The following is a 12859-nucleotide window of genomic DNA, read 5'->3' as shown; positions in this document are numbered from 1 at the left end:
TGTTCTCACATATAAACCTCTCGGGTATTTCCATTACCATCTTATAGATGAATAACTTAGCATCTAAAATGTTAAGCATTTGACTACCTAAGATCACACAGAACCTAGTAATTACTAAGTCCAGCGCTATAACTCCAAAGCCCACGTTACTTCTACTTTGCCGGGCCTGACTTCAAGAAATAATTAGCAGTTTTTAAAGAGGGCAAAATTTTTTTAAAAATTTCATGACTAGTTAGGAATAATTTTCAGAAGTGTGTTTTGGTATGAAATCTAGATCATTTATCCATTGATTGGATAAAACACACCCCTCCCTCTGTATGACTAGTAATGTGAAGAATAGTAACCTTTATCCTTACCTTTCAAGGGACCCAGCACCATTTATTTTGTTTTCTAGTGTCTCTAACTTGGGCTCAGAGACTGCACAAATGCTCTTAGGACAGACCCTCAGTTGAAAGCTATTGATGGTAAGCCAGCCTGACCAAGCTGTAACTTTCCAGTGGAAAATAATGACATATGCTGAGTAAAGCTGATCAAGAAAGCATTAACTTGTATATCTCCTAGGATGGAGATGGAGATTTTAAAAGATGTTTTTTGAACTGATGTCATAGACTGAATAATGACCCCAAAGATATCCCTGTCTAATCCCTAGAACCGTAACTTACATGGTAACAGGGACTTTGTGGGTGTGATTAAGTTAAGGATCTTGAGATGGGGAGATAATCCTGGATAAGCTGGGTAATGCAGTCACAAATATCCTTGTGGGAGAGGGAGCCAGAAGCTGATTTGACTACAGAGAGGAAAAGGTGATGTGATAATGGAAGCAGAGATTCAGGGGATGCCCTTTTAAGGTGAAGGATGCGGCTGTGGGCTGAGGATACAGGTGCTGCTAGAAGCTAACATAGGCCAAGAAACAGACTCACCTGCCAAGGATCTAGAAAGGTAAGAGAATAAACTTGTGTTGTTTAAAGCCACAGTTGTAGCCCACCAGGCTCTTCTGTCCATAGAATTCTCCAGGCAAGAATACTGGAGTGGGTAGCCATTCCCTTCTCCAGGGGATCTTGCTGACCCAGAAATCAAGCCTGGGTCTTATGCATTGCAGGAGATTCCCTATCGTCTGAGCCACCAGGGAAGCCTTTTAAGCCACAAGTTTGTAGTAATTTGTTACAGCAGCCATGGGAAACTAAAACAACCAGTAAACTTTAATGTTTTGAAAAGATTCATGCATTGATCTTTTAATATTTTCTAACGAAAATAATTTCTTCTTTTAAATTATTCTGATCAGTTGCTTTCATAATTGAAATTCACATATTTTTAGGTTTCCATTTTATATTCCTGGCTTCTGAATACAATAAACAGTGATTGTCCAGCTGGGACATTTGGTCACTTTTCTATTGCCATCATTTTTGATAGTTTTTAAATTAACTTGTGACTTCAGTATGTATTTTAATGTTCATAGCTTTAAAAAGGTATCATGCTTTAAAAGGTATGAGGGTCTATTGTTTTAATTTGGTTCCCTTTTTGTTGGCATATTTCTATAGCTTTTTTACAAAAGAAATTCAAACTTGAAAAACTTTATGTTAATTGTAGCTTAAAATAATGATTCATAATTTATAAATCACATCTTAAATGCACCAGAGCATTTTATCTTTACTGTTTACCCATGAGTTCAACATATGTCCCTAGTCATTTATCCATTCTTTTAATTACAATTGAAGTGAAAAAAATTTTAATAATTTCCACACAATGAAATCTTCAAAAAATTTTATTGTATAATATTTGAATATATTTTGTCTTCACTTTGCTGAAATCAAGTAGTTTAAAAAAATGGTATCGTTCAGTGAGAAGAACTTGAAATGATTATGTTCAATATAATGCAACCTAAACTACTGAAAGCTTAAACCTAGAGTGTTAAATATTTCAAATACAGCAAAAACAAACAAACAAAACCACCTCTGGTTTTCTAAGGAACACATCCATCCCTCCCGGTTAAGTGAGACATAAATACGTACATTTTACATATTGGTGGAAGAGCTCCATCTTTTCTCAAGCACCTTGGCAGTTGTATAACGTCTCTTTTCTGGCCATGGAATGTGTTGATTGGCACACCCAGGGTATCAGATGTCCTATGAGTTCATACCTTGGGTGCTTTCATATTTTCTCTGAACTATTCCCGGCATGAGCCTTTCTGGTTTGTTTGTTTTAAATCAAGCTGACTCACAAACAAGTCTTCCAAACTGTGTCTTCTGTGCAAATTAAATTTCCATTGACATCTCAGATGGAAAAATTTTTCTTAATCTTTGCAGTAGTGAGATCTAATTGATATTGCATGCTATCAGTGGTAAAATATCTGGATACAGTGCTAGAAGGAGATAAAACAGAGTTCTGCTCTTTCCTCTAAATCACCTTGTGTGTGGGTTTGTTAGACGGTCAGGCATAGGTTTTCAAAGCACTGACCTTAATGCTAGTCATGCAGCAGAAGCCCCACATAGGTTTTGAAAACTACTGGGTTAATGTTATCTGAAAACAGGTTTTATTTTTGTGGTTTAATTGAGTCATGCTTCATTGTCTTTTATTGCATGTTAATGCCAATGAAGTGCTGATTGTTGACAGAGTCCTCCCAGCGAAGCGGCTCCAGAAATGTTGAGCTGCTCTAGGAAACTATGTAAAATAAAAAGTCTTATTTAGATCTGTAGAAGACTCCGCTGACAGGTTAAGAGCTATCAGATATTCATAAATATTCACTAATGACAAGAATATAAGGGGAGCTACCTGTTCTCAACAGATTCCTTCTCTTTGGGGGTATTTATGTAAGGGGGAAATCTTAAATGCAATCCAGGGTAAATGGAATCATACTGAATGCCTAATAGAAAGCACCATGTAAAAATAAATATGGAATATATACTAAGATAGTGAATTTTTGCCTTTTTTCTTCCAGCAATGGGCAAAATGTATTTTTTTCTTTCATTTTTCTAAGCTCACCTCTGAACTGAAAGTGAGATGCTGTCCCAATAAAACTGCATGGAAAGCTATAGCACCTGAACACTCCAACTCATTGTGAGTCCTTTCATGGTTCCAGAAGCACATCTTGTAGAAGCACACTTAAGTTTTCTTCTGGACTGGAGAGAAATAATTCCTAAGCATATATTGTGAAGACTAGAGAGAGATTCCTATGAAGCAGAATTCACATTCACAGTCAGAATTAAAGTCGTGCTTTCTGATAATTAATGGTGGTGACCATCCATAACATCATCTATAGGAAATGACAGCCCAATCCAGTATTCTTGCTGGGACAAACCCAGCAAGAGTTTGTGGACAGAGGAGCCTGGCAGGCTACAGACCATGGGATCGAAAAGAGTCGGACACGGCTGAGCAGACACGCAGCACACTACACCAGTCTCTTCAACAAATGAAAAAAATGGACAGTTACATAGAAGAATGAAACTGGACCTCTATCTTACACCATATACAAAAACAAATTAAAAAGGGGTTAGACTTGAATGTAAGGCCTGAAGCCATGAAACTCCTAGAAGAAGACAGAGGCAGGATACACTCTTTGATATCGGTATTAGCAATATTTTCTGGTCCTGTCTGCTCATACAAGGGTAACAAAGGCAAAAATAGACAAATGGGACTGTATCAAAGTAAAAGTTTTTTTGCATAGTGAAGAAAGCTGTCAACAAACAGAAAGCCAATGTACTGAAAGAAGATATTTACAAATTATGTATCTAAGAAAGGTTATATTCAGTATGTAAAAAGAACTTACACAACTTATTATCATAAAAACAAAATAACGATTAAAAATGGGCATAGGAGTTAAATGGACATTTTCCAGAGAAGACATAAAGACACATGGAAAGATGCTCAGTATCACCTATCATCAGGGAAAAGCAAATTGTCTTATTTATTATTGAGTCATAAGAGTTCTGGATACAAGTTCCTTCTATATGTTTTGCAAATATTTTCTCTCATTTTTGTGGGTTGTCTTTTTACTTATTTAATAGTCCCCTGCCTCTTGAGAAATCTGTATGCAGGTCAGGAAGAACACTTAGAACTGGACATAGAACAACAGACTGGTTCCAAATAGGAAAAGGAGTACGTCAAGGCTGTATATTGTCACCCTGCTTATTTAACTTATATGTCGAGTATATCATAAGAAACACTGGGCTGGATGAAGCACAAGCTAGAATCAAGATTGCTGGGAGAAATATCAATAACCTCAGATATGCAGATTACACCACCCTTATGGCAGAAAGTGAAGAAGAACTAAAGAGCCTCATGATGAAACTGAAAGAGGAGAGTGAAAATGTTGGCTTAAAGCTCAACATTCAGAAAACTAAGATCGTGGAATCCGGCCCCATCACTTCATGGCAGATAGATGGGAAAACAATGGAAACAGTGACTGACTTAATTTTTGGGGGCTCCAAAATCATTGCAGATGGTGACTGCAGCCATGAAATTAAAAGACACTTACTCCTTGGAAGGAAAATTATGACCAACCTAGAGAGCATATTAAAAAGCAGAGACATTACTTTGCCAACAAAGGTCCATCTAGTCAAGGCTATGGTTTTTCCAGTAGTCATGTATGGATGTGAGAGTTGGACTATAAAGAAAGCTGAGCATCAAAGAATTGATGCTTTTGAACTGTGGTGTTGGAGAAGACTCTTGAGAGTCCCTTGGACTGCAAGGAGATCCAACCAGTCTATCCTAAAGGAGATCAGTCCTGATTGTTCATTGGAGGGACTGGTCTTGAAGCTGAAACTCCAATACTTTGGCCACCTGATGCGAAGAGCTGATTCATTGGAAAAGATCCTGATGCTGTGAGAAGGGGATGATAGAGGATGAGATAGTCGGATGGCATCACTGACTCAATGGACATGAGTTTGGGTAAACTCCCGGAGTTGGTGATGGACAGGGAGGCCTGGTGTGCTGCAGTCCATGGGGTTGCAAAGAGTTGGACATGACTGAGCAACTTAACTGAATTGAACTGAAGCAAGAAAGTTTTAATTTGGATTAAGTTTAGTTTTTTGTTTTTGCTTTTACATGCTTTTTGATATGATATCTGAGATCAGTGCCTAATCCAGTTCACAAAGATTTGCTCTACAGTTTCATGAGTTAATTTCTGTATATAGTATGAGGTATTTATTTTATTTTTCAAGTAAATTCAGTTGTCCCATCACCCCTTGTTAAAAGACTACTCTTTTTCCATTAAGTTGTCTTGGCACACTTCATAAGTCATTTTCCTCTATAGATCTAAGGGCCTTTTTCTAGAATCTCTATTCTTTCTATTGATCTATGTTATGTCTATTCTTAGCCAGAACCACACTGTCTTGATTACCATAGCTTTGAAGTTAATTTTTGAAATTGAGACATGTGAGGCCTCCAACTTTTTTTTTTAAAGATTGTTTTGGTCCTTTATGCTTTGTATTTCTATTTGAATTTTAGGATCAGCTTTTTGCCAAATGATTTTTATGCATCTATTGAGATGATCATGTGTTTTTGAGCTTTATTCTATTAATATGATCAGAGAAGGCAATGGTAACCCACTCCAGTGTTCTTGCCTGGAGAATCCCAGGGATGGGGAAGCCTGGCGGGCTGCTGTCTATGGGGTCGCACAGAGTCGGACACGACTGAAGTGACTTAGCAGCAGCAGCAGCAGCATTTCTACTATACCACTGGAGTGGGTTGCCATTTTCTTCTCCAATGCATGAAAGTGAAAAGTGAAAATGAAGTCGCTCAGTCGTGCCTGACTCTTAGCGACCCCATGGACTGCTCGCTGCTGCTGCTGCTGCTGCTAAGTCACTTCAGTTGTGTCCAACTCTGCGACCCCATAAATGGCAGCGCACCAGGCTCCCCCATCCCTGGGATTCTCCAGGCAAGAACACTGGAGTGGTTTGCCATTTCCTATGTTCCATCATTTAAATTTCACATATTAAACCTATCTTGTGTTCCTAGGATAAATGTCACTTGGTCATGATGTGGTATCTAAACCTTTTTTTTTTATGTTGCTGAATTCCATGTGCCAGGATTTGTTGAAGATCTTGCATCTCTGTTTATAAAAGATATTGGTCTGAAGGGTTTTTGTTTGTTTGGTATTAGGTTAAGACTGAGCTCAGAGAAAATGAATGGGAAATTCTCCCTCCTCTTCTATTTCTTGGAAGAGTTTGGGGAAGATAGATGTGATTTTTTTCTCTCTATATGTTTAATAGAATTCACTACTGAAGATATCTGGACCTGGTCTTTTCTTTGTAGGAAGTTTTCAAAAATATTTTAAACTTTTAAAAAATTGTGGTTTTAAATATATGGTTGTGGTTTAGTTGCTAAGTCGTGTCTGACTCTTTTGCAACCCCATGAACTATACCCTGCCAGGCTTCTCTGTCCATGGGATTTCCCAGGGAAGAATACTGGAGTGGATAGGGATTCCCTTCTCCAGGGGATCCTCCTCACCCAGGGATTGAACCTGGGTCTCCTGCATTGCAGGCAGATTCTTTAGCAATTGAGCCACCAGGGAGGATTCCCCCCACCCCCACCTTAAATATATATATAAAACATAAAATGTATTATTTTAATACTTTTTTATTATTAATTCAATCTTTACTAAGACCAAGCTATAGTGTTTAGCAAAACTTTAATGAATACCTGCAAATAACTGATGAGAATTTTATCATAGAAAAGAAAGTATTAAAATGGAAATAGATGTTGTTCAGTCATTCAGTCATGTCCGACTCTGAGACCCACCAGACTGCAGCATGCCAGTCTTCCCTTTCCTTCGCTATCTCCCGGAGCCAGTTCAAACTCATGTCCATTGAGTCAGTATAATGCAATCCAACTGTCTCATCCTCTGTCACCCACTTCTCCTCCTGGCCTCAATCTTTCCCAGCTTCAGGGTCTTTTCCAGGGAGTCAGCTCTTCAGATCAGGAGGCCAAAGTATTGGCGCTTCAGCTTCAGCATCAGTCCTTCCAATGAATATTCCGGGTTGATTTCCTTCAGGATTGACTGGTTTGATCTCCTTGCAACCCAAGAAACTCTCAGAAGTTTTCTCCAACACCACATTTCAAAAAATCAGTTCTTTGATGTTCAGCCTTCTTTACGGTCCAACTCTCACATCTGTTCATGACCACTGGAAAAACCATGGCTTTGACTATACCCACCTTTATCAGCAAAGTGATGTCTTTGCCTTTTAATATGCTGTCTAGGTTTGTCATAGCTTTCCTTCCAAGGGGCAAGCATCTTTTAATTTCATGGTTGCAGTCACCGTCTGCAGTGATTTTGGAGCCCAAGAAAATAAAGTCTTCACTGTTTCCATTGTTTTCCCTTTTATTTGTCATGAAATGATGGGACCAGATGACATGATCTTAGTTTTTTGAATGTTGAATTTTAAGCCAGCTTTTTCACGCTCCTCTTTTACCCTTATCAAGAGGCTCCTCAGTTCCTTTTCACTTTCTGCCATTAGGGTGGTGTCATCTGCATATCTGAGGTTATTGATATTTTTCCTGGTAATCTTAATTCCAGGTTGTTCTTCAACCAGCCCAGCATTTCGCAGGATGTACTCTGCATTTAAGTTAAATAAGCAGGGTAACAATATACAGCCTTGACATTCTCTTTTCCCAGTTTGGAAACAGTCTGTTGTTCTGATTCTAACTGTTGCTTCTTGACCTGCATACAGATATCTCAGGAGACAGGTGAGGTGGTCTGGTATTCCCATTTCTTAAGAATTTTCCAGTTTGTTGTGATCCATACAGTCAAAGGCTTTGTCAATGAAGCATAAGTACATGTTTTTCTGGAATTGTCTTGCTTTTTCTATGATCCAGCAAATGTTGGCAATTTGAGCTCTGGTTCCTCTGTCTTTTCTAAATCCAGTTTGTACATCTGGAAGTTCTCAGTTCACGTACTACAAAGCCTAGCTTGAAGAATTTTGAGTATTACCTTGCTAACGTGAAATGAGTGCAATTGTGCAGTAGTTTGAACATTTTTTGGCATTTTCCTTGTTTGGGATTGGAATGAAAGCTGACCTTTTCCAGTCCTGTGGCCACTGCTGAGTTTTCCAGATTTGCTGACATATTGAGCACAGCACTTTAACAGCATCATTTTTCAGTATTTGAAATAGTTCAGCAGGAATTCCATCACCTCCACCAACTTTGTTTGTAGTAAGGTTTCCTATGCCTCACTTGACTTCATACTCCAGGATGTCTGGCTCTAGGTTAGTGACCATATCATCATTGTTGTCTGGGTCACTAAGACTTTTTTTTTAAATAGTTCGAAATTCTGCTACAGACTAAATTGTGTGCCTTCAAAGTTCATATGTTGAAACCATAAATCTCAGTGTGATCTTTTGGAGATGAGGCCTTTGGGAGGTAATTAGAGTTAGATGAGGTCCTGAGGATGGGTCCCCTGGGATGGAATTGGTGGCTTTATAAGAAGCAGAGAGGGGGAGAAGAGAGAAAGTTCATTTTCTTTCTACAATGCAAGAACACAATGAGAAGGTGACTGCAAGTCAGGAGGAGGATTCTCACTGAGAACTGAATTGACTGTACCTCGATCTTGGTCTTCTCAGCCTCTGGAACTGTAATAAGCTGCAGGCTGATTCTTTACCATCTGAGCCACCAGGGAAGCCCCAATATACTTTAAGCCACCCAATCTATTAGTATTAGTAGTAGTAGTAGCCTGAGCTTAGACAGCATCTTAACTTGCAGTGAAAGTGTCTAGTTAATATGTCAATAAGTGGTCCTGACTTGTATGTGATGAGGAAGACAAACAGGTGGAAAGATCTGTCTGGCATGAACAAGATTTTAAGTTGCAGTTTCCTAAACAATGTTAAGTATTCTTTGTGGGTAACAATGCCCATTTTAAAGTAGGCCAGAACAACTGGAAGATTCTTAGTACTTCAGAAACAATGTCTTACCTTTTTTCTTTCTCTCCCCTTTCCCACCCCCCCTCTTTTTGACTCTGCCTATCTCTTTTCCATCTACTCTCAGCATGACTTCCTAAAGGTACATTTTAAGTGGTTGGGGTTATTTGAAAAAGTGTCTGAAGTTGTCCTCCCTGCTAAAGGAATTGTACTATAAAGTAGAATAATTTGAAAGGGAGGAGTTTGTCTTTTTCATGCACTATAAAAAGCTTTCAATTCTTTTAATAACTGAAAAGGCTTATGCTTCTGTTAGAGTCTCTAAGAACTTCTGATAAAGTTCATATTGTAGTTGTAGTGTATTGATATTTCATGAACCAAGAGAATACAAACTTCTTTTTTGGAGCCTCAGTCTCTCTCCGACACATGTCCCCTCTCACGGACCCTACCGAATATGATGCACGAGTAATGTAAATTAAGGTGTTCTGTTTATAACTTAATGTAACAGAAGAGATTGGAGCACATGCATAGTCTTTCTGTACTTCTGAGAACTCAATCTCCTTCAGCAGTAATTGAGTATGTATTGTGTTTATGGCCCAGCCTAGTGGTATGAGAATTCAGAACCAAAGTCACTCAGCAGCTGTGTGACCTTAGGCACATCATCTAACCTCATGAACTTCAGATTCCTCTCTGGGAAAGGGAGATAATGACACCTATTTTGCTGGGCTTCAGTGAGCACTCTGTGAGAGAATACTGAACACAGAGCTAAATGACACAGAGTAGTCACTGTCTCGGATAGGGTGATTTAATTACCCTATGAGGCATCAAAACCCACACAAAATTATTGGGAGGAAAACTGGGTAATTCATGGAACCCCAGGGCAAAGAATGCAGCCAGCCTCCAGAGGAAGCAGGGTTCTTCTTTCTCGTGTGTTCCTGGGGCTCCCTATCTTCTCATCACTGTTGGTCTCTGTACATCTCCTTCTCTCCTCTCTTTTGCTGACCACCTCTCTGAGCTCCATTTCCACATGGCCCGGGCCTGGTCATCGCAGCTCCACTTCATGTAATTTTCCACTTTAAGAGCCTAACAGAGCGTAGTGTGAAACTCTTGATTCTTTGTGGTCCACCTCCCTGTAGTCACCGGTGTCCAGAGAGCGGGCCCTCTGGGTTGTTACCTGCTCATCAGAGGCCATGGGAAGAGACAGGGAGATGTGGTAGATTCTGTGAGAAAGTGGGGTGGGGTGAGGAAGAAACTGGGTATCTCCAGAAAAGTCACCCAAGAAACCTGAACTTTCAGTCTCTCTGGTAGGTCACCTCCTCCCCATACATCCCACCTAAATCTGTCAAGTTTTGTCCTTCTTGTATCTTGCCTAACTGTGGACTTGTTCTTGCTTCTTGAAGCTCCTTTTTTCAGTTTCCATGTAAATACATGATCTTTGTTATCCTCATGCTTTTTTGATAGATTCTTCTTTGGGGATTCCTCTTCCTCTTTCCCCATAAATACTGAGGAGTTTGTGAGCTTGTATCATCATGTCTGCTCTCTTTGCCCCAGGTGTCTGTCTCTTGGTGAACTCAACCACAGAGTGCTTGGAACATAATACTTGGCTTTTCTTTAAGAAAGGATTTTATTACTGTTTTCTTCTTTTCCAGACTCTCTTCTTAATGCTTGCGACCTAGCAATATGCAATATTTTTAATATATTTTATGGAGTTTGTAGTGTGGATTATGTGATTAGTTTTGGGGTGCATATGAATCTGTGAAGTATGTAAAGCATATCTAGGAAAGCAGCAATGAGGACTTTAGCACCTTTTAAGGGATCCTCAGTTCTGCTCCCAAAGTCACACAGGCAGTTGTTCCTGGATAAACAGTCATGATGAATACTGTTTGGGAAATCTCTCTGGTGCTGGATACTTACGTAAGAGCTTATAATAATCTGCTCATTCATATGGTTGTGACTGCTGGAGATGAACGCAGTCTATCATAACTGCTTCACTTATGTTTATTCACCCGTAGGTAGGAAGACAATAAATAAAATTGTGTGTGTGTGTTGGACTTTGGAGACGAGGCACTACTGTGGCAACTTTACCTCAGCTGTAACATGAGGAGGGAATTTGAAGTAGGGAAATCAGAAACTAGTCTCAGAAACCATCTTCCTATCCAGAACCATTGAGGCAACATAAATAGCATTTTTCCAATTTGGGGCAGAATAGAAGAAACCAGGGGAATTTGTAGCCCTTGGTGTCAAAAGAGATGGCAGTATAGGCTCATACAAGCAAAACTGGGCGGTATGGCTATGGAATGGTAGCGCCCAGGTGGGCAACAAGACAAGAAAGAAGGTAATGCCACTCGAGCCATGGTCCTGGGACAAAGGTGAGCAACTACAGATCATTTGGAGCCCTGAGATTGTCTTGGTTAAAGGAAGTGTAGGCATCCAGGGCTCCAAAAGCATGCCACGATGGATGGAAGGAGAAGACAGCCTCATGCCTGTCTCACCAGAGGGGATTTTGAAATGCTGATGACTTGGTGTCAGTAATAGTGTCACCATGGGCTGCATGTCAGTAAATATAATCATGCCGGAGAGCATTTGGCCTTGTATATCACAGTCCTTAAATGATTTCATTACCTTTGATCCAGCTTCTAGGAAGCTTTCGGAAGGAAATAACCAGTGATATACACTAAGATTTCTCTGTGTGATATACATGACACGGTTATTTGTAAAAGCAAAACAAGGGATTGTCAGATAAATTCTGTATTCATACAACAGTCTATTCTGCAATGTTGAGAATCATGGTTTCCTAGAATGCTGCATTGTTCTCATGCAAATTTCACAGGCACAGTTCTCAAGAGGTGATGTTTGAGCAAAAAGATGGGACATAAAACTGTGTATAGAAGCTGCTCTTTTCATAGACTTTTCCACTCACAGCCCTTTTATAGCTGTGAACTAAGCTGTACCACAGGACAAAAGAGGCTGATTTTACCCAATAACAACAAATGGTGTTTAAAGACACTATGCACAAGTGGATTTACATATGAGAATCAAGCCTGTTTTTAAGTAGAATTACTTTTATGTGCAAAATGATTTTGTTTCTACACATACACATAATGGGGTTCCCTGGTGGCTCAGACGATAAAGAATCTGCCTTCCGTGCAGGAGACCTGGGTTTGATCCCTGGGTCGGAAAGAGCCCCTGGAGAAGGGAATGGCTACCCACTCCAGTATTCTTGCCTGGAGAATCCCATGGACAGAGGAGCCTGGTGGGGTCATGACTGAGTAACTAACACTTCCGTATGCAAAATTATTTTGTTTCTACAGATATACATAATGTAAATAGCTACATTAGTATATATTTGAGAGAAAATATACCAAAATACTACCAGAAGTAGAATTATGAATAATGTTTATTTTCTTCATAAGTGTTATTTTCTTCATCATACTTTTCTGTATTTCTCTATTTTCTACAATGAGCATGTATAATTTTATGTTTTGAATAAAACAAACTTGATAAAAATACCAAGGGAATTGTGTGTACAAAGAGCAGTATAATAAGCGAGGTTCTGTAATGTGGCAAAGGGAAATAATCTTGCTTGAAATAATGTAATACACCAACTAAAAAGACTGTGTAATGCAGTATGTAAATTAATTTTCTTCCTTAGTTGAGTGAGACATAGATTCACAGGTGGAAGCACAGCTAACCATTTAGTAAGAGTACTCCTGCATTCCGTTAGTATCCTTTATTTAGTCAACAAGACACCAGTGATAACAACACTGTTAACAGGGACAGTCCCTTCTTAGGATTTGTCCTGGCAGCCAGGCTCTGTGTAAAATACATTGTTCATATTGTCTCATAATGTCCAAAAATTTCCTGCTTCAACTCTCTTTTACAGGTGAGGTTATTTATTAATAGATCCACAGAGATTGTGATTTGCCCAAATTAGGCAGTGAAGGAATGGCAGATGGTCCTACTGTCCAACCTTTGATACAGTGGAAAATATAAACAATTTGGGAAGAAAGAAGTTA

At 39.2% G+C, this 12859-nt stretch overlaps 1 long non-coding RNA gene across 1 annotated transcript in view; it reads left to right on the top strand.

Annotated features, from left to right (window-relative positions):
• The first annotated feature begins 413 nt into the window (after nt 1-413).
• LOC129651552 (uncharacterized) overlaps nt 414-12859 on the top strand; it is a 44163-nt gene continuing 31717 nt past the window's right edge. The window contains exon 1 of the long non-coding RNA XR_008714195.1: nt 414-939. This is a non-coding gene — a long non-coding RNA (uncharacterized LOC129651552). The remainder of the gene's footprint in view (nt 940-12859) is intronic.

Source organism: Bubalus kerabau, chromosome 4 (assembly GCF_029407905.1).
Source record: "Bubalus kerabau isolate K-KA32 ecotype Philippines breed swamp buffalo chromosome 4, PCC_UOA_SB_1v2, whole genome shotgun sequence".
Lineage (NCBI taxonomy): Eukaryota > Metazoa > Chordata > Mammalia > Artiodactyla > Bovidae > Bubalus > Bubalus kerabau.
Note: the sequence above shows the minus strand (reverse complement) of the source record. Positions and strands in the feature narration are given on the sequence as shown.